General features: G+C 34.4%; 2 pseudogenes; one reads left to right on the forward strand and one right to left on the reverse strand.

Annotated features, from left to right (window-relative positions):
• Window positions 1–2,485, reverse strand: part of LOC149545026 (carotenoid 9,10(9',10')-cleavage dioxygenase 1-like) — a 35,953-nt pseudogene extending 33,468 nt beyond the window's left edge.
• A 249-nt stretch (window positions 2,486–2,734) lies between these two features.
• Window positions 2,735–22,476, forward strand: part of LOC149545027 (galactinol--sucrose galactosyltransferase-like) — a 147,593-nt pseudogene continuing 127,851 nt past the window's right edge.

The following is a 22,476-nucleotide window of genomic DNA, read 5'->3' on the forward strand; positions in this document are numbered from 1 at the left end:
CACGCTGCTTCCTTTGGGATTCATGTGTGATACTGGGGCAATCCTTGTGTGTTTGTTTTGAGTCAGTTCGTCAATCCTCTGAACGGTTGGTGAAAAGGCCTTGATGTTCTTGGTAACCTTGGCAATTAACCAACAGTCCTATAGCAAATCTAGTGTTCAACTACATGGTGGTACTTCTCTTTGAAGTATCCCCCCGCTCAAAAAGCTTCAATGGATTCCTTTTATAGCGCTCCGCTCCTCCATCTCCCCCCCCCCCCGAATCTTGGAAAGTCTTAAGCTTGCTTTACTATTGTGCCTCTGATTTCCCTTTATCATTCTCCCTTAGTAAGAGTTTGAGCTAATTCAGCCCCTTTGCCAACCTGTGTCTCAACTCGTCTCAATTTCTTGTACTTTTCAAGAAGTCATCGAGATTCATTTCTCTCCCCGTCGCCTTCTTGAGGGGGCATCATCTAAGTCTAGTCTCTCCTCTTCTTATCCGAGACTAGGGCAACCTTGTTGCTAAAACATCTTCCTCGTGTCGTCTTCATTCAAACTTCTTTGAAATGGTGTTGTCTCAACACTATGTCAAAGAGGGGCAAAATGTAGACACCTAAATTTGATTACACTATTTTAGTAATCCTATTTAGTTATCTAAAAAGGGCATTATTAATTAAATTTCTATTTAATTAATCCTTTGTCATCCCCTAGTTGATTAATTTAATCATCTATAGTCCTAATTGATAAATCAAATAATCTATTATTTATCAATTAAATCCTATTATTCTATCTAATTCCAAAAATCCTCATTTATTAAATAAATCTATTTGATAAATAAAATCCTCAAATTCAAAAACCCCTAACCTATCTCTAATCCTCCATTTAGCCTAATCCACCCCATCCACCCATACTAACCAAGCTTAGCCACTAACTCACCCACCCTCATTAATGCCATCCACTTGCACATCTCTAACATCCCTAATCTAATCCTAAACCCAAGCCTAATCCACCCCCTAATGTTGTCACATTCCTTAAACAAGTTTAACACTTTCCTAATCCAAACCAAAGTCTCCCCTCAAAAAAACCCAACCACTAAGTCATGAGTGCTCTTACAAAACATAAAGACTCTTACAAGCCCACTCATGACTCTTACACCCATCTTCCACACTCTTCCCTCTTCCACACTCATTCCTCTTACATCCCTCTTACATACTCAACCCCACTCATCATGACTTTAACCAACCCTTTACCCTACCCTCTCACACTCATCCTCCTTGTGACAAGTGTCACCTTCCCATTGGTGCTAAACAAGCACAATCCATGTGCTCTCCTTTGAGTGCATCCTAGCCCTCCTTAAGCCTTCATCCATCCTTGCATCTAAGCCCTCCATCCCTCTACCCCTTAGCCTATAAATTGAATCCCATCCCAAGCCATTTCATCAACAATCTTTGAGCTAAAGTTACCATGCTATTTTGAGAACCAAAGCCATCAATATTACCCTTATAATGCCAAATTGAGAGCTCACAAAGCTACCAATTTGCTATTACCCATCTCCATTGAAGCAACTTTTGAGCATCTTGAGCATACATCCACAGCAAAAGGACACATCTACAGAATCAAGAAAGCATGGATTGTTTTCTCTTGTGAGGTTTGCACTTCTTTTTTGCTTTCTTTGTCTAAGCATATATGTGAATTTAATTTTTGGTTTGTGAATGTTTACTTTATTTGTTAATGTTCTTTGCACACTGATTCTGGTTCTACACTTACAACCATTGCTCTGCAAGGTCATTTCTTAGAATTGTTACAAATATATAACAAACCATAAAATATTAGAGCAAGGTAATTTCTTAGAATCATTACAAATATATAACAAACCATAAAATATTTAATATACACTATGATGGTCCAAGGGGTTTAGCTTAGTTGATTGAAGCAATGAGCTCTAACTGTGGAGACCCTAGTTCATATCCCAAGAGGGACATCTTTGTGCAATTCTAAGTTGTGACTCTTTGTCTTCTATTGGTTGCATTTGTCTCATTGTTAAAAGGTGGACTCTAAGTTGCAACTCTTGGTCTTCCAAATGTTGTTTCTAGTGTGGTTGCTTAAAAGAAGCTTGAATAAGCTTATAATTCTCATTATGTTGTTTGAATGAACACAAGATTTGTAAATGATTTCAATATAAAATATATATACACTAAGATGAGAGCTTTAAGATTAAATATATGAATACTTAAAATGACTTGACAACAATGGTGTAGATTATAAACTTATGAATTTGTGAAAACTGAAAAGAAACAAAAGAAGGAATAATAATTCTTTAAATATAATGGTTAAATTATAAATTTATGGTCTTAGAAATAAATTTTGTGAGAAATTTTTACTTACACTTACTAGAACAATTCAAAAAAATTAATTTTTCCTTTTAGAAATAAGAATCTAAACAAATTCAAAGAATATCTAGCTATCAATTGCCAATGTTAAACTACTAACAGTCAACTAGTGCAGCCATTACATCGGACCAATTCAATGAGGAATTCCCCACAACAATTTAGGTGGATTAAGCCTCAGAAAAAAACACCTGAAGATGAATGATTAAGAGTTATCTAGATGAACATCAGAAAAATATAACTGCTAGTAAATGAGAAAAATGAAATTATAAGTAGTTATCGAGTTTGAGTCTAGTTGAAATGCCTACAAGCCCATGTAGCTATTAAGACTAATCTCACCCAATAGCCTAATTTAACAAATGTCCAATTGCATGAATTCTTTTATTTGCACACTAACTAGTTTTCAAAAGTGATATTATGTAATTTGCATTGTGTTCTATGTGCAATGGAAGAACCAAGGACAATCATGAAACCTCAACTTTGTAAGGACAAGCTAGAAGAACATGTGGGTACTAACCAATCATCATAGAAACTACTTAATGGAGAATATTGCAAGGATTTAGTCAAACAAGGCTCATCTATAAAGGAGAATCAACCTTTTGCCCTGTGTGAAGGGAAGCTTCCCATTCATGGCCTTCCCTTTTTGTTTGATGTCCCTCCTAATATCATATTCACTACACATTTTTATTCTAGTGGAGATTAAAATGCATCTTTTGTTGGATTCAAGGCACTTGAAAAAAAAGTAGGCATGTTGTCTCTCTAGGTAAGTTTAAAGGCATTAGGTTTTTGAGTATTTTTAGGCATGTTGTCTCTCTAGTGGAGTAAACCAATGGTGGGAAACAATGGGAGAGATGTAGAGTCAAAGACCCAATTTATGCTATTTGATAAGGCTGGTGAATATTATCCTTATCTTCTCATTCTACCTATTATAGAAGGCAAGTTCAGAGCTTCATTACAAGGAGGAAGTGATTACTATGTTGGTATGTGTGTAGAAAGCTGCTCAAGTCTTGTGAAGGAATTCAAGTTCATGAGTTCTATATATATGCATGCTAGCAATGATCCTTATGATCTTGTTGGGGAGGCCATGGAAGTCTTGGAAGGTCATTTGAGGAGGTTTAGACTTCTCTAGGAGAAACCACTTCCTCCTATTGTTGATAGATTTGGGTGGTGCACTTGGAATTCTTTTTATTTGAAAATTAATCCAAAAAGTGTGTACAAGGGTGTGAAGGACTTTGTAGAGGAGGGGTGTCCTCTAGTCTTTTTTATTATTGATGATGGGTGGAAATCTATATGTTTTAATGATACTCCAATGGAAAAAGCTAGTGATGTGGCCAAGGAAGGCCATTAGATGCCTTGCCAACTAAGGACTATTGAAGAGAATTATAGGTTCTTGGACTATGTATCCAGATATACAAGGTTTGAGGATGTTGATGGAAATGATGAATGGACTATCAAAGAAAACTATAGGCTCAAGGTTCTTGGAGAAGAAAATTACAAATCAAGTGATGATGGTGAAGAAAATTGCAATTTCAAGGACCCTACGTATGGGTATAAAAGTTTTTCTTCTAGAAGTGGTGATAATACCAAGTTAAATCTAAATAGTAATAGAGGAATGGTAGGACTTGTGAGGGATTTGAAGGCTAATTTTGGGCACTTGTAGTCTATTTATGTTTAGCATGCACTATGTGGGTACTGGGGGGAGTTCAAAATGTTACAACTAAGTTCTCTTCCAAGGATACAAAAGTTGTTCTCTCAGATGGCTTGAAGAAAACAAAGCAAGATTTGGTAGTGGATAGGCTAATGGCCAATAGAATAGTTGTTGTATCATGCCATGAAATTCATGAATTCTATGACATTTTTTACTCTTATCTTTCTAGGTAGGGAGTGGATGGAGTAAAGACAGATGTGATCCATGTAAGTAATAAGTATTATACAATGTATTCCTAAGAAGAAGTTGACTAGCACTTGGCACCTCCACTGGCTTATTGAGCCCAATAGACATGAAAATCTAAGGTGGCATTAGTCTGACTATTCTTTTTATAGGGGCTTGAAACTATATGCGAGGAGGAGGGTGGAAAAGTCAAGATGAACAAGACATATTTGAATGCCTTGTCTGAAGTTGCTAGAAAGTAACTAGGTGAGAACAATGTTATAGCAAGTATGGAGTAGTGCAATGATTTTATGAATTTGGGTACTCAGAAAATCTCATTGGGGAGAGTAGGTAAGATCTCTTGTCATGCCATTTTTCTCACCATTCTATCTGATTGCAAAACACACAAAGGATGACTTATGTTTAAACCATTTTTCCACAAATTCTTAAATTTGTGTACTTTCAAATATAGTTAATGACTCATTTACAAGATGAATTTGAAAAAGGGTCTATCTATGAACATTTATGCATTGTGCTTGCCCATAAGTTTGGTTACTCTGTATGCAAAGTATTGAAAGGATAAGCAGAAAGATTTATAGAACACCAACGCAAAAAAAGAAGTTGTGTTATTTGTATCGATTTGAATTCATCCATTTCAATTGAATTACAAAATGTTCTATAAAGCCATCTTTTCCTTGAAAACTAGGGTGTCTAAACAAAAAATAAATCCACAGAATTGGAGAATCCATGAAAATAGGTGACTAAAAAGAGTGCATTCCTCACTGTTAATCATCCTTGTAGTAAAATGGGCACATTCTTCTTTGCTTGTGTAAATTTTCAATGTCATATAGATATGACATATGCAATAAATTTAAACAAGATTGCCTTGGCAACACCAATATCCCATATACTTTTCTTTGTCACACCTAACCTTTTGATTTAGCTTATAACAATTATTTATGAGAAGAAGTGAGAAAGGTAACTATCTTTTCATTCATTTAAAGGTACCAACATGTGAGAAGTAGCAAAAAGAAAACCCTTAATTATAGAAATAAAGCCAAGGGTGTGTTGCTTTCAAGGTAAAAAGAAAATCAATTAAAATTTTAAAAACAAAAACACATCTTCAAAATATCAATCTCTTGAGCATGATTTTAGGGTTCAAATCCCCAAGTTAATATGGTAGCATCCTCCATGAATAAAGGTCGATTGCATCACGTGATTACCTATTACATTCATCTAATTCCACAACTAATTTTTGAAACCCTAGCAAAAATATCAGTGATTACTTATTATGTTCTAAAGCTCCTTGTAAGCATTCCACACACAAAATGAAAATTCTATGGTTTCTACCAAACAATCAGTAGTTGCAATAGTAAATTATTGACTCCAAAGAATTTACCTACTCTCCACAACAATAACTCTGTCAAAATGTGCAAATCTCTCGTGTCGCTCGATAGGTAGCAGTGTAATTCCAACGTCTACCTTTCAAACCCTTCCAACTATAATTCCCACTTGAAACCCTTAAAACTATAATTCCTCACTCACCATTTTCATGTGATCAATTGATAGGAAAGAGAAGAGATGGACACCAAACTACACAGAGCATAAAAATAAGGCCATGGTTAACAATAGGATGAATCATAGATGAACCCTCAAAGAAACGATTGAGCAATCTGAAGGCTTTGGAAAGGATAGGGTATAAGGCAGAATGGAGAACTAATGTTTAAACATTGAGTTAAAATGAAATAGGGTGACCTGTGACCTTTTTCATTTTAACATTATGAAGCCCAAGTTGTTCAAAATTTCAACCAACACAGGCATGGAATTTTTTTTTTTTAAATTTCTTGCATATTGTAACCAATTTAAAACATTTTAATAGATGGTCAAAATTTTTGGTCTAAAAATGGGGTCAAATGTACTAGTGATTATCTATCAAGCATTTCAAGCATTCAACAATTCAAGATTCATCAAGGAGATCCATTGTTAGCCATTCAAGGTTTCAATCTCTATGGAGCCCTCTTGTTGAAGATTTCTCCATCCATATTCATTCAAGCCTTTTCCTGTGCAAAGATACATTCAATATTGGTGTTGAAGATCTAATAACATTTATTTGAGACATCCTAAATACATTTCTACATACATTTTGAGCATCTATACTTGTGGATTCAAGGATTCAAATCCTCCACAAAAATTTTTAATATAAGAATGATGAATTGTTTCATTTACTTTGTTTCTTTATATTACAATTTTAGGGTTAATTCCATACTAGGGTTTGACCAAGGTAAACCCCTTGTCCAAACAAATAAACCATTTTTATTTTAGATACATGTGTGGAATAGTGAATTCAAGAGTAGATTTGAATACCCTTTTTGTCGAACATGTGAGATATATGAATAGAAATTTCATCAAAGTAGTATGAGTCAAGGTTGACTTTTTAGGGTACAATTGTGCCCTAAGGTAAGGTTGTGCCCCACTATCAAGGTCAAGGTCAACCTCCCTTAGAAAAGATAAAATATTTAAGGGTTTTCTCCACCTTGACATTTTGAGTCTAGAATAGACTATAGAGATCCCTGAAACTGCATATAGACATTAGGAAATAGTATTTTCTAGTTTCAAGGTTAGTATTTGTCTTTTATGTATTCCAAGATTTAAGCACATACTTCTCGTAATAAAAAGACCATTTAATCCCCATTTCTCCCTATTTTCCATCACATGATCCATTTATGCATTTATCACTTTCTTGTGCTTCATCAGTTTGGATCATCACATTGAAAATGGGGTTAAGAGAGTAAACCTTATTTTCTTTCTATTTAGTAGATAATTCATTTTTACAAATGACTAGTAGAGTAATTTATATGAATATTATTAGAATAAATATAATATCAATTCCAATCAACATAAAAATTGTTAGAATATTTGGAATAACTGAGAAGGGGGGGTGAATCCGTTATCCAATGTCTAGATGTACCAATTGAACAAACAAATACTTAAACAACTTTAGATCTTATCATTCCATTGCTCAATCTCTATTGTAACTTTAGCAACATCAACTAGCAGTTCACTATTGTAAAATAATATATTTGTAGAATATAAATATTAATTAGTAAAACATCATAATACCACCCACACAAGTTTGACACCAGTATTGAATGTAGAAACCCAATTTGAGGAAAATCACCAGCAACATGTCACTAATTGTCACTCTTCTGAAGTGAGATATATTAGGATCCAACCATGTTAAAGGTTACAAGATACACTATTAAATGTGACCTTGTCAAAGGATTTAATCACCCTATTAGGAGTGTCCTTTTTAGAGGACTTTAGAACATTCCATTAGAATGTCACCTTGTTGTAGGATTTACATATGACTGCTAGGCCAACCTTGATTAAAGGATTTCAAATACTGTTTAAAATAGTTATAAAGTAACAATAGGGTTTTGATCTATCAAGTACAATTTACTTTGCATGTATAGTCTCTATTAAGCTCTCATACACTGAATCATTGTCTAGCCTCCATTGTCATCTTTGTCTCTAATTCTCTTGGTAACCCTTCAAGCAAACACTTTCTTTCTCAACTCTTCTCATCCTTCTACTTAGATTCTCTATTCAATAACCTTGATCACTGCTCCAACTTTAAAAGAGTCTACATATAGGCACACACATAGACACACTATAGATTAGGCCTTGTACCTCCTTAAAGAGATAATTCTAGTATTTTTCTGCATAAACACCATCATAGATCTCAAGGTTTACAATTTTATTTATCACATACAATGAATCTAATTTCCATTTAATTTCTCCTCTTCTTTTCTAGAAATTTCTCTTAGAATCCACTCCTTGGATCACTTACCTAATCCTCTCCTAGAAATAAATCATCCAACTCATTAATCCTTATCTTCAACATGCTTTCCATATCCCAAGAAATAAATTTAGTCAGTAAGAAATTAAGATTTCTCATGAATAGTTAAAATGTTGTTCCTTAGCCAGCACTAAGTTTTAACACTCAATCATCATTAGTTTACTCAATCACTATTAAATTTATTTCTTGACATATATAATTTCACTTGGTCAATACTAATTCTTGATCAACACTTCTTTTTTTTGGCATATACTTCAAATTCATAATCTTCTTCTCTATTACTCGATCGAGCTTATTCATTTGATCTGTCTTTGGTCACACTTTTAGGGCTTTAGTATTACTATCTTCTTCACTTGTAACATAACTTTAAAAATTAATATATCTTGTTAAATTCTAACTAATCAAGTGTCCATTTGTAGTTTCCCTTTCATAACTCAACCTATCCTCTAGATTATTTTGTTATAAACAACTCATCAAATCCTCTTCATCAATCAAATAGATATGACACTTAGATTAGGTAGCATACTATCTCACCAATAGATTTGACATCAATAATAACATAACAATTATTCGAATTGTAGTTTCCAACAATCTCCCTCTTTGGCATTGATGGCAATACCTCTAGACAACTCTAGAATAAGTCTAGTTACCATACAATTGAAAACTTTTAAGATCTTCATTAATATCCTTAGTTTCATTCTAGTTCTCATCTATTAGACACCTCAAGTTAATCATATGATCTCCCTCTAAGTAGTATCTCCCTCTTTTAGCTTGTAACAACTTCTACTATCTCCCTTTTTCATTTTTATCATTAATAATTTCTCCCTTATGATTTCTCCCTCTTAATGGTAACTAAATTACATCTTCTCCCTCTTGGTGACTAGATGATCTCTTCCTCTTTGAAAACAATGCTAAAGACATTTCAACTGATGTATCTTTCTCATCTAGATACCTTTATGTTATTTTTGAATTCTTCATTACTCATCTTCATATGACTGATCCATTATTTTTTTCTTCTTCCTTACTATCACCTTAGGCAACTCCGAAAGGAGAATTGTCTACATCAATTTTTAAGATGTTTTCATTAGTGCATTTGACAAAATGCTTTACTTTAGGTTAAGTAGCTTTATCTAAGGGAATCACCCATAGTTTACCTCTAATATATTCATGAGCATCCTTAGGTAAAGCTTTAGTGAATATGATAATTATTTTCTCATTTGTGTTTACATATTCCAATTTTACTACTTTGTCTTGAACTTTTTGATGTGAAACCTAATCAGATTTAGAGGTTTATTTGACATGATTTCCATCTAGATTATTTCTGTAGGGGTTTGGGGGAAGCACACCCAAGATAGGGTCAAGTGGTAGTGCCCTAAGTGTGCTTCCTATCGCAACACAAGGTGGGGTTGAGGGGTGATGCCCCTACAAGGGTTTTGGGGGAAGCACCCCCAAAGCCAAAAATGACCTTATATTGTAAAAGGCATAAGCTTCTATTTTTCTATTAGACAACTTATTCTAGCCCTAATTTTGTAAGAAGAAAAATTTTGTATAAAATTGGCTTAGAGATAGGGATTTCATGATGTATGGTGATATTATAGCTTCTTGCGGTGGTATTGAGTTGTAAGGGATTGCAGATTGTAATCACTAGATAATAATAATATTGGACTTGTTGTTGGTGGACATAGCCCATGGATTGGGGGAACCACATTAAATCTTTATGTCTTGTGTTCTATTATGTGTGATCTATTATTTTTTGATATTTTTTATATTTTCATGTAACTATTATTTATGTCTATGATTAATCCTTACAAGTGGTATTAGAGCTAGAATTTTATCACCTTTTTTAGCTAGATTATCATTGTTTTTTTTTTCTTAGCTAGACCATCATCATTTTTTTAGAGATCCTTTGTAAGAAGGTCTCACGGTTGAGTGGGAGTCTCATGATTGAGTGGGAGTGATGGTAGACAAGAGTAAGATGAAGGTTGAGAAGTTTAATGGGCAGAACTTTCATTTATGGAAAAAGTAAATGTAGGACTATCTTTATCTTTAGGATTTATGGAAGCCAATGGAAGGAAAAACAAAGAAACAAGGAACTATGATAGATGAGGATTAGAAAAATTTAGACAAAAAGACAATTGGAAGAATTTGATTATGCCTAGCACCATCAGTGGCATTTAACATTACAAAAGTGGAGATGATGGAAGAGTTGATGAAAACCTTAGCAAAATTGTGTGAAAAGCACTCCACTTCAAATGAGGTATTTCTCATAGAGCATTTATTTAATATGAAGATGGAAGAAGGTGGATCTGTCGTAGATCATTTAAATGAGATTACTATCATTACTAGTCATTTATCTTCTATGGATGTCAATTTTTATGAAGAAATTAGGGTTCTCTTGATTCTGTGTTCTTTTCCTAAAAGTTGGAATGGCTTGATAATGGTTGTGAATAATTCTATTTATGGATTGAATACCCTAAAATTTGATGATGTGATTGGTGTTATTCTGAGTGAGAAAACTCATAGAAAAACCTTAGGTAGCTTTGAACACACAAATAAAAGGTAGAATGACTGAGAGAGGAAACAATTCTAGAAATTGTGAGAAATCAAGAGGAAAGTCAAAGTGAAAGAGGTCTCAATCCAGAGGACCAAGAGATTGTTAGTAATATGGTAAACTAGGGCATAAGAAGAAATATTTTTGGATTCAAAAGAACAATGAAGAAAATAAACTATAAGGGACTAAGGAGGAAAATGTGGTAAGTAATAAATTCAAAGAGGATGCTTTGCTTCTTTCTTTAGAAAGTGTTGATGATTTATGGGTTTTAGATTCTATGACTTCATTTCATGTTACACCTCATAGAAGTTATTTTATTGATTATGTCCAAAAGGATTTTGGGCTTGTTTATTTTGGAGATAATGAACCCTATCAGATTGTTGGAAAGGGAAAAGTTAAGATTAAGTTGCAGAATGGGAATCATTGGCTATTACACGAGGTAAGACATGTTTGAAGGCTAAGTAGGAATTTAATTTCAGCAAGGAAACTCAGTGATGAGGGTTGTGTAGTTACCTTTAATGATAAAATTTGAAGGCTTCAAAAGTTTCCCTCATAGTAGAAAAAGGCATGAAAGTATGGACCTTATATCTTTGTACATGTCATATTGTTCCTTCTACTTTAATTGTTTCAAAGAGAAATGAATGTTTAGAAATAGTTGTTATAGTTGGGTAGGGAGAACAAACAATTGATATAGATTCTTATACAATGTTATAGCACAATGGACTTGGGCATATGAGTGAGAAAGGAGTGAAATTACTTCATTCAAATAAAGTTTTACCAAGTCTAAAATGTGTCAATATGAATTTTTGTAAAAGTTGTATGTATGGAAAACAAAAGAGAGTGAGTTTTATGCAGAGTAAGAAGGAAAAGAAAAATGAGAAATTAGAGCTTGTGCATACAGATGTATGGGGACCAGCTCAGGTATCTTCCCTTGGTGTCTCTCATTATTATGTTACATTTATTGATGATGCAACTAGAAAAATATGGGTTTATTTTCTTAAATAGAAAAAAGATGTATTTGTAACTTTTAAGAAATGGAAATGCTTGGTTGAGAATGAGATTGGTGAAAAGTTAAATTATCTTAGATTTGATGATTTCCATGAGTATTTTAGCCATGAATTTGAGGATTATTGCTCCACTAATGGTATTCGTAGACCAAAAACTATTCTAAGGACTCCACAGGATAGAGGTTGTCAATACTATTGTATATTTGATTAATAGATGTCCCTTTACTCCTTTAGGTTGTGGTATTCTAGAGGAAGCATGGACTGGTAAGAAGGTGAGTTATTCTTTTCTCAGAACCTTTGGTTGTGAAGAATTTGCACATATAGATTCTAAAAATAGAACCAAGCTAGAGGTTAAGTCAAATAAATGTGTATTTTTAGATATGAAATTAATATAAAAAATTATAGGCTTTGAGATTTTAGAAATTATAAAATTTTAAGAAGTAGGGATGCCATATTCAATGAGAAAGTGGTGTACAAAGATTTGTTGCAACAACATGAGAAGAAAGAAAATGATTATGTAGTGTTGGATGATACACCAAAAGATAATGGTCCAGCACTTCCTTGTGATCTATAACAACTCCAACAATAAATACCACATACACCAGTGTATATTAGATGGTCAACATGTTAAAATATATAGTCCACCAATATAAGTGTGAGGGGGGCAGGGGGTGAATCAATTGTCCAACTAATATCATAATTATCAACCTTGTTAAAATTTAACCATATAGGCAATATAATTAGAAACCACAATAAGGTACTCATGCACAATAACACCAAATATGTTAACTAGCAAAACCCTTTATCAAAGAGAAAACCCCAGTGAGAATGGTACCCACAATATGATGTACTAATATAAACATTTGTTGTTAGAGGATGGACTTTGTTAGGAGTCAATAAAAAAATTCAGTATATATCAATCTCTATTAAGAGACTTTGAATACTTATTAGCAGATTCTGACCCTATTAGGAGTTGTGGAAGGTGGCTAGACCCACTGCCCAAATAGCTTCAAGGGCAAGATCAATGAACCCACTGTCGAAATGATCTCGATATTATTCCTTGCAGAATAATAGAAATGAGTAGTACTACTCCTTCCTCTTCTTGTCCTATCAATTGGACTTCTACTCCTTCTGATCTTGTAACTAGATCACAAATATCACATCCAATAATCCATTAAATTGCTTACTCACATTTAGTAAACACTATGCTCCTTTTCACACTTTGCATATACTTCAATCTTTCTTACTACATTACAAACAAGGAAAACATCTTTCCTTTATACAATATATTGAAAATAATCTTGAGTTTGGCCTTGAGGCTTTTCTAATTTATTATAATAAGATAATTAATGAATTTACAATTACAATAGCACTATCATCTCACAGTCTATACAACTTCTCACACATGAAACACTAAGACTTTCACATTTGATGACATCATCATCAAACTATCATAAGTCACTATTTGACTACAAATCAACAAATTATATCACTTCCAAAGGATATAATGCAAACATCAGAAATTTCTTCTTAGGTACTATGTCTTTGAACTACTCTTTATAAATCAAGTGCAACTTTTGTATGTCTTTGACTTACAAGTTGTACATTGAACCTTCCTATCAAGACACTATACTAAATATGTCCATAAATGTGCAATACTAGACAATAAAAAAAAAAATCGTACAACTAAGATCTATGTCTGCTACTCTTTCAATCTTTATAGAATTAATGTTATGTTACTAGGTGTCATTCATATTATTGTATTTATTTAAGAGGTTAGATTATGACAGCTACATTATTTTATGTTTATACATTGATGATATGCTTATAGCTAGGTCTAACAAATCACATTAATGGGTTAAAAGAACAATTAGCACATTCATTTGCTATGAAGGATTTGGGGGCTAAAAAAATAAATCCTTGGTATGAAAATTTGTAGAGATAGGAAGAACAAAAAATTGACTTTATCTCAAGCTTATTATATTGTGAAGGTGTTACAATGATTCTCTATGGAGAATGTTAAAGCTATCAACACATCTTTACCTAGTCTTTTGAAGTTGACTAAAGAGATATGTCTAAATACACTAGAAGAGTAGGCTAAGATGTCCAAGGTACCCTATGCTTTATCTTTAGGAAGATTGATGTATGCTATGGTATGTCCTAAGCTAGATATTGCACATGTAGTGGGAGTTGTTAGCAGGTATATGAGTCATCTAGGGATCGAGCATTAGAATATAGTTAAATGGATTCTCAGATATTTGAGAGGAACATCCAATAAGTGTTTACATTTTGGGGGCCCTACTACTGATTTATAGGGCTATGTTGACTCAAATTTAGTAAAAGATATTGATACAAAGTGAAGTACTATAGATTATGTATTTACTATTGGTGGTATAGCAATAAATTGGATTTCTCAGTTGTAGAAGGTTAATGCTTTATCTACTACAAAGGCAAAGTATGTTTCTTTTACAAAGGTAGCCAAAGAGATGATATGGCTTTGGTTCTTCATGGAAGAATTAAGACACCCACAAAGGGATAATTATTTTTTTATAGATAGCTAGAGTGTCATTCATCTTACAAATAATTTAGGTCTACATCCAAAGAAAAAAATATATATAGTTGCAATACCATTTCATTCAGTCAATTTTGGATGATGGATAGCTAAAAATGGAGAAGATACATATAGACCATAATCTAGCAAATATGTTTACCAAGTTAGTAACAAGGGAAAAGTTGAACTCCTCTTTAGCTTTAGTAGATCTTCTAGACTGAATAGGTTTAGCAGTGCTATAACTAGTCCCCAACTGGAAGGTTATTATTGTACAATTTGATTAGTCTCCAAGTGGGAGATTGTTTTAAGTGGAGCCTAATCAAACTTGGAGGTTTATACAGCATGATTACTCCCCAAATTATTTCTATGAGGGTTTGGGGGCAGCGACCCCTAGATAGGGTGAAAGGTTAGCACCCCAAGTGCTCTCCCTTTCATACTATAGGGTGGGGTTAAGGGGCAATGCCCCCATAGGGGCTTTTGAGAGCAGCACTCCTAAAGCCAAAAATGGCCTTATATTATAAAAGACATTTGTTGCTATTTTTCTATTGGATGAATTATTCTAGTCCTAATTTTGTGAGAATCAAAATCTTGTATAAATTTGGCTTAGGGTTAGATATTTCATGATGTATTGTGATATTGGAGCTTCTTGTAGCAATATTGAGCTATAAGGGATTGTGGATTATACTCACTGGATAATAATAATATTCAACTTGTTGTTGGTGGACATATCCTAGGGATTGATCGAACCACATTAAATCTTTATGTCTTGTGATCTCTTCTATTGGTCTCAGATTGGTTTTGACAATTGAGTGTCAACACACTTAACCAATTTTCATATAGAAGCTGAGCTATCTTCAGGTGTCGAGCAATCTTTAGGTTCCAAGTGAAGATCAAGTGCCAGATGATCTTCAAGTGCTGAGCAATCTTTAGGTGCCGAGTGAAGATCAAGTGCCAAGTGATCTTTAGGTACCAAGTGAAGATCAACTGTCGAGTGACTTTTGGTGCTGAGTGAACCATATGAGCTAAGTGATATATAGGTGCCAAGTCATAGTTGATGTCAAGTAAGTTAGAGTGCTATAGGTGCCAAGCAAAGTAGAATCATGCATGTGTCAAGCACCAGTAATCCAACTTGTTTTGAGTAATATAGAATCAGCATATGAGTTTGTGCCATCACAAACTCAAATGTAAACCATTTTTTGAGCTGACATAGAAGGATCTTAAAGGATAATAAGGATAAGAATAAATCTTTTATATTTCCTATGCAATCAACATATAGCCAATAAGAAAAATGGAGAAGGCATGCAACCAATGAAAAAAGTGCAAGGAATGAGAAGGAATTAAAGATTCAATATGGATCGTAGATCCATACCTAACCCTAAGTCTTCATAATATTTAAAAGGAGGGCAAAAAACCCCATTGTATGCATGGATGAGAATAGTGTATGGGTAAACTGTAGTGAAATTCAGTGGGAAGTGTGAAAGACTTAAAGGAACAAAGCAGCAATTGTGTAACCAATTGATCAAAATAGAACAAGGGCTATGAGAAAATATTAGATCAAGCAAGGATCACATCAGAATGAGTGGATCAAGTGCTTGAAATCAGCAATTGGAGATTGTAAGCAATCAAGTCAAAGATTTCTAATACTCTCTAGGAATCATATTAGATAGTGAAAATCCTATGATGATAGGTTAGCTTAACAGCTATTTTGTAGATCTTTTGAAGAGGTGATTAAATCCTTTAACAGACTAACACTTCATGTAAAGTGTTTTAAATTCTTTAATCAAGTCATTGTTGACATAGTGTAAAGCCTTTAACAGGGCAAGCTTTTCATAGGGTAGATCATCAAAAGTGGTCAAGCATTATTGCTACAGTGATTTTGTGTGTATCATCCCCACCCTAGTTTTACCTTCTCATTTTGAAGGGTTTCTGGGTTACCAAATTCTGGTGTCATGTGTTTACTTACATGTGTTTACTTTATAGTTACTTCATATGTTTACATGCATGCTATTTATTTTCAGCTAATTGTTTTAAAGGATTTAAAAACGATAAAAGTTAGTTACTTCTAATTCACCCCCCCTCTCAGAAGTACACTTCTCATTTGATTATTCCAACAATTGATATCAGAGCAAGGTTCTCACAAGGAAAAGCCTAACAGCTTAGAGAAAAGATCTAAAGATGGAAGTCTTCAAACTTGAAAAGATTATAGAGAATCAGGTGATTGATGTGTAACTCACCCTAGACAACTTGGAGCAACCTAGAGAAGAATTGAGCAAATCCTTGAAGAAAGGAAGGATATAGCCACAGCTAAAAATGACATACACTACAACGAGATTGATACCAAAAAATTGTTTTCCAATGGAGATTCCAAAGAGTTTGATGCAGCAATAGCAGAGCTGATGGAGAAGAATAGAGCTCAAGTAGAGGAAATCAAAATACTCAACCTTGAACAAGAATCACAAGCCATAATGCTTTGTGAAGTAACTGAATAGAAGAAGAAAGCCATTGAAGACAAGGTTATGATAGAAGATGACAATATAAATCTTACCAATAGACTAGAGGAAAAGACAATTAAGTTTGAAAGAATCTCGAACATGCATCTTGACATCTTAAGCTAGATGATGAATGTACATCATGAGCTAAATATGAAAGGCATTGAGATCTCTACGTTGAAGAGACAAAATGATCAACTACAAAATGACCTGAAAAGAGAGAAGGAAGTTGTAGAAAGCTTCAAAAAACCCAATGAGGCTATCAAGTACTTTGAGCAACTACTAAAATCACCAAAGGCCAGTAATGATACTTTAGGACTTGGTTACACCAGCACTAAACAAGGAGAATCATCCAAGACTGCAAAAGAAAGGAGTAAGAAAGGTAAGAACACTAAACCTAATTGTCATTTCTATGGTAAAAAGGGACATACTTCTAATGTATGTAGGAGTAAGAAGAAAAATCAACATGATAAGACTAAGAATGCAAGCTACTATCATAAGTGCAAAAAGCAAGGACATCAAGCACAAGAATGCAGGACTAGGACTATTAGAACACCAAGATTTGAAGGTCACTACTACAATTGCAAGAAATATGGACATAGAGCATTTGAGTATAGATCAAAGCCTATGTGGACATTAAACCAATCAATAAGAGAAGGTAACCATGGTCATCACTTCAATTGGGACTATAACACGAGGTATATCTGTCACTACTATCAGGAATATGGACACATTCCTAAAAATTGCATGAGGACATATTTTAGAGGGAACTACAATAGATGGTTAAGTCAAACCATATGTTTCAGTTGCTTGAATACTAGCCTTATAAGTAAGTATTTCCCAACAAGGGCCAAGGCACCCAAGTCAGAAGTCAACAAAGGAAAAGAGAAAGTAGATGTTGAAAAAATTAGATGAGAAATGAATAAGACATGGAAGAGAAGGGATGGAGCCAGCACATCAAATGAAGGGATCACTTCACCCAAGAGGTCAAGTGATCACACCTCATCCAACTAAGCATGAATAGGTGTATGGGACTAATATACACAATTATATCATGCATCAATCCCAAGACAAACAAGCACTACAAAGAAGGAATCAGCATGATTAGAGATGCAAAAATTTAAAACTTAAATTTTTCACTAGTATTGCCAAGTTGTCCCCAGATGCTGAGTAAATATCAGTATATGCCGAGTTTCTAGTAGTGACTAAGTTGATAGTTAGTGCCAAGTTGAGAAACATCAATGGAAGTCGAGTCATGCTGAAACCCTCAAGAGTTAAGTGTATAGTTGTATGCACTAAGCATTTAATGCTAGGTTTTAAATAGTATAAGGTCAATTTTTTATCATTTTTATGCCATTCAAACATAGAGCAAAGATAAGAAGAGCACAAAAGAGATCAAAGAATAGTATTGAAGCCATTTGCATGGATTTGAATAGTGATTTAGCATCATCTTTGTCAATCTAAGATATTCATCAAGTGTTGAGTTACGCAGTTTTTAAAGTTTAAACTTTTGAAACCCTAGATCGGTATAATGGCATCTAGTTCCAAGAACCCAAAGGTTAAGGAAGGTCATGAGGTCCAGCTGGTTAGTAATGAGGTCAAACAACCCAAATTTAGGCCAATCCCAAAAGTCACCTACAAAAATGACCCTACCAGCACATTGTCCATTATTCCACCCAAAGTTGTCATGGTGCAAGATGTGAGAAAATGTTATAATTGCAAGATAGGTGCAATTGGAGACCTTGAGATTTTTCAAGCATATGAAAAACTATGTGATAAAAAAATACTCAAGGATGAATTTCAAATAGTCAAGAAAAAGGGTTTAATCCATGCCCTAGTTTATCTCACAGGTTTCATAATAGAATGGATACGGATTGTCTTGAGCAAAATACACAATGGTTGTTTGTGGTTGGAAGGAGGAACAGTTAAAATAAAAAAGAAGATAGTGCATAGGGTTACAAGCTTTCCAACCCTAGATCAGCCCAAGACCCTACGTAGTGACTCAAAAGAAGTTATTGAAAGAAAAATAGGGGCTAAATGGAATAAAAATGGAATGACAATAGACACAATCACATATCCCCTTCTGGATTTTACTGTGAGAATTATTTCTCACAAGTTCTACCAATCCAATAGATTAAACAATGTACCATGCATTTTTGTGGATGTAGCCTATAAGCTTGTAAAGAAAGATCATACATATGATCTAGCAGAACTGATGTTGCAACAAATAAATGAGAACCTAGGAGCAATAAGAAGGTCAAAAGGAGCTCAATGCAAGTTTGGTTCAGTCCTTCTCTACATATTTTTCTATGTCATGAAAGAGTTTCCTTCAATTGGAATGGTAAACTAGAATTCAAAAAAGTCTACTATCACTCAAATTAATGAATACATTGAACAGATGGGTGACAACTTTGAAGCCCAAATGACAAGATATTTTGAAGATTTTAAGAAATCCATGAAGCAAAAGGTTAGGATACTGGTTTCCCTAGTTGAAAAACATATCAATGACATATGCTTCCTAGTAGACATTGACTACACATATCCAAGCAACAGTTCCAAGGATGAGATGGCTAAGGCCATTAGGTTATGAACTAGATGTGGATGAAGCATCAACTGCAATTACTACATTACTTGTAGAAGAAATAGACAAGACAACCAAACCTTTTGGCACATATGATGACGTAAAATCTAAAGTTGAAACAGAGTTAAAGATAGCCCCTATAATTAAAAGGAGAGATAAACTTGTGAATAAAATAAAGAAAAAATTTGGTGCATAAATTGAAGGGGCAGCAGGTGCTGAAGAGGAAGAAGAAGAGGAAGGGCAAGGCCCTATTGAATTGACCCAGGGCTTAGGAGAAGATAAGGAGGAAGGTGCTGAGGAAGAAGAAGTTGAGGAAGCACCTACACAAGCTGAGTCAAAGAAGAGAAAGGCTAAAACTCAGCCTCCAACTTAGCCCATAGCCAAGAAGGTAACCAAGCTTGCACAAGCCAAACCAAAGATACATAAAAAAAGAGCTACCACAAGGGCATCTACACAAAAGGCCAAGGAGGAAACAAAAGAGAAGAAGGCCACTAAATAGACTGGTGAAGTGCAAAAGAAAAGAAGAAAGTATGTAGCACAACTAGATTCTGATGATGAGGAGAAGACCCAATCAGAGGATATCAGCCAATTTAGAGTGGTAAGTCATCCTCCCAAATCAGCCATAGATAAAATCTATGATAATGTTAGGAAAAATGCAGATTTTACTAATTTTAAAAGTGTTGATTTTAATAAGTTGAGAGGACCAAAACAAGATAGAGGAATTAATGTATTCCATGATGGCAAAGTTTAAGAACACAACTCTAGAGTTAGACAATACCATGCCTAGGGAATTATATGAGATCATTCAAAACAAATGGCACTATTGTCTCAAGATGGAGAAGGAAATTAGAGAATCAACACTAGCACAAGTAATACCTAATCTGACAAGAGGTCAAATTACTAAGGCTACTAAGAAACATGATGGAAAATTTGCACCAAAATATAGAGCCTTCAGTATTCTGCAAAATAAAATTGAAGATGTAGTGAATATGTCCACAAAATTGTGGAAGTCAATATACAAATTGACTGATGACAAGGATGAAGAAGAAAATAAGGCTAAAGCCAGTGAGAAGGAAAAGAAAGCCAAAGCATTGGAGGAGGAAAAGAAAATAGAAGAGAAGTTAGAAGAGGAGAAAATAACAAAAGGATATCAAGAGAAGAAAGGAGATGAAGAGAAGAAAGGAGAAGAAGAGAAGAAAGAGGAAGAGGATAAGGAAAAAGGTGAGGAGGAGGAGACACAAAAAGAAGATCAAATGGAAATAGCTAAGCAAGAGTAGCAACAAGAATAGAGTGTGCAAGACACATAAATGACATCTCCTAGCCCTCCTCATGTAACCATCACACCTGCAAACACAATAACTGTCAAGGATGTTACTGACAAATTGTTTCAAAACATCAATCCCCTAACTACGGAGGATCTCTTTAAGATCCTTGACCAATCAACATAGTAAGCTAGGTTATGCACAAATCCCATATTGGTCAATGCAGATGAGCTACAAAAGGTAGTAGCTAACTCCTCAAGAGATAAGGTGAATCCACAAGAACCACCTTCTATCTCTACAACTACTAGTACTCAAATTTTAATGCTTCCACCACCATCTCCAACAATTGACACATCAAGAGCAGGTGAGACCATTCAAAATCCAAGTGCAAAAGAAGGGAAGGATACAGCAATAGGGCCAACAAGACAAATTGATACATCTGATCCTACAGTACAACTCCAAGGTACACCCCAAGTAATTATCATTGATCAAGGTAAGTCTGATGAGGAAAAGGAGCATAAATCAAAAGAAGAGGAGTAGGCCACAATACAAACACTTGTAGAGTTACCAAAAATAGGCACTCCTACAAAAACTCTTTAGAAGCCAAGCACTAAAGCCATACCTTTACAAATATCAACACCAAGCCTGAACTCAACCAAGGTGACTAGGGTACTTCACTATGGAGACCCTGAGCTAGATGAAGAGATAGTAATACCTTCTTATGACTTAAAGACTATCACCATTATGCAAATTACAAAGATGTAGGATGCATTAAATAGAAGGAGAAGACAAGAAATATTCAGAAAAGAGTATAAACATAAGCAAACACTGCATGAGATTAAGGACATCTTTATGGATACCTTTAGCTTGTGGTCACCAAATGAGTCAAAACCTATAATGAAAATATTATCTGATATAGTTGACCAGGTGACAAGTGAAGACTAGGATACCAATGTCAAACTTATGGAGTGGTCTAAGAGGAAGTTTCAAGGGAAGGTGAATGAGAAAATATCTAGTGGTATAGCACTTCAACAAGTTGAATTGGCCAAGAACATTGAAAAGGTCAAAACTATACTTGAGAATATCTTCTTATTGTACAACAAGATGTGTGATTTTTCCAATTTCACACAAGAGTCAGGCCAAAGGATCTTGAGCTTAGAGAGAAATCTAAAGATTTCTAGCATGCAGCTACCCACTAATCTAGCTCAAAGTGAGAAGCATTTTTCTCAATCACTTCACACTTAAAGAGAATTAGTTGCAATATCAAGTGAAGAGGCCAATATAAAGGCCAAATTGATGTAGATACAATCCTCCATTACCCCACATCTGGAGGTCCTCCACAAAGAGCAAACCTATGTAGAGAATGTTCTAAAGAAAGATCATAATATTTCTACATTATATGGACTTGTACATCTTGCTACAAAGATTTCCATCCAACATAAATCACTAGAAATTTCTTTGGAGAATTGGGATGCAGCTCTAAAATTGATTATGGAGGTAAACAACACATTTTTGGAAAAATATGGTATTACTCCTTAGCACCCTTTGACATAAGTATCAAAAAATGGGAGATAGATATAATGTTTAGGGGAGAAAGAAAATAAAGAGGGAAATATAACTAAGGGGGAGAATACTAAGTGTTCTAGTGATTACAGTCTTTCATTCATTCTTTTGGAGAATAAAAGGGAAAAGATTGTAGATAGCCAAAAGGGGGGAGATAAGACATGATGTGTAAATAGTGTGGGGGAGAAATAATGTTTTGGAGGAGATATGAATAAAACCTACAAGTGCAGATAGAGCAGACAAAACAAACAAAACAGCTCAGCAAGCAGGCACAAGAAACAAAAACAAGGCAAAGACAAAGAGTATCAGATACATCAGCACAAGAATTTTGGTTGCAAGAATGAAATGGCACAATCAGCTTAGGGGGAGTTATAATATTG

This window comes from Cupressus sempervirens, chromosome 8 (genome assembly GCF_028749045.1).
Source record: "Cupressus sempervirens isolate cs-2001-9-10 chromosome 8, ASM2874904v1, whole genome shotgun sequence".
Classification (NCBI taxonomy): Eukaryota; Viridiplantae; Streptophyta; class Pinopsida; order Cupressales; family Cupressaceae; genus Cupressus; species Cupressus sempervirens.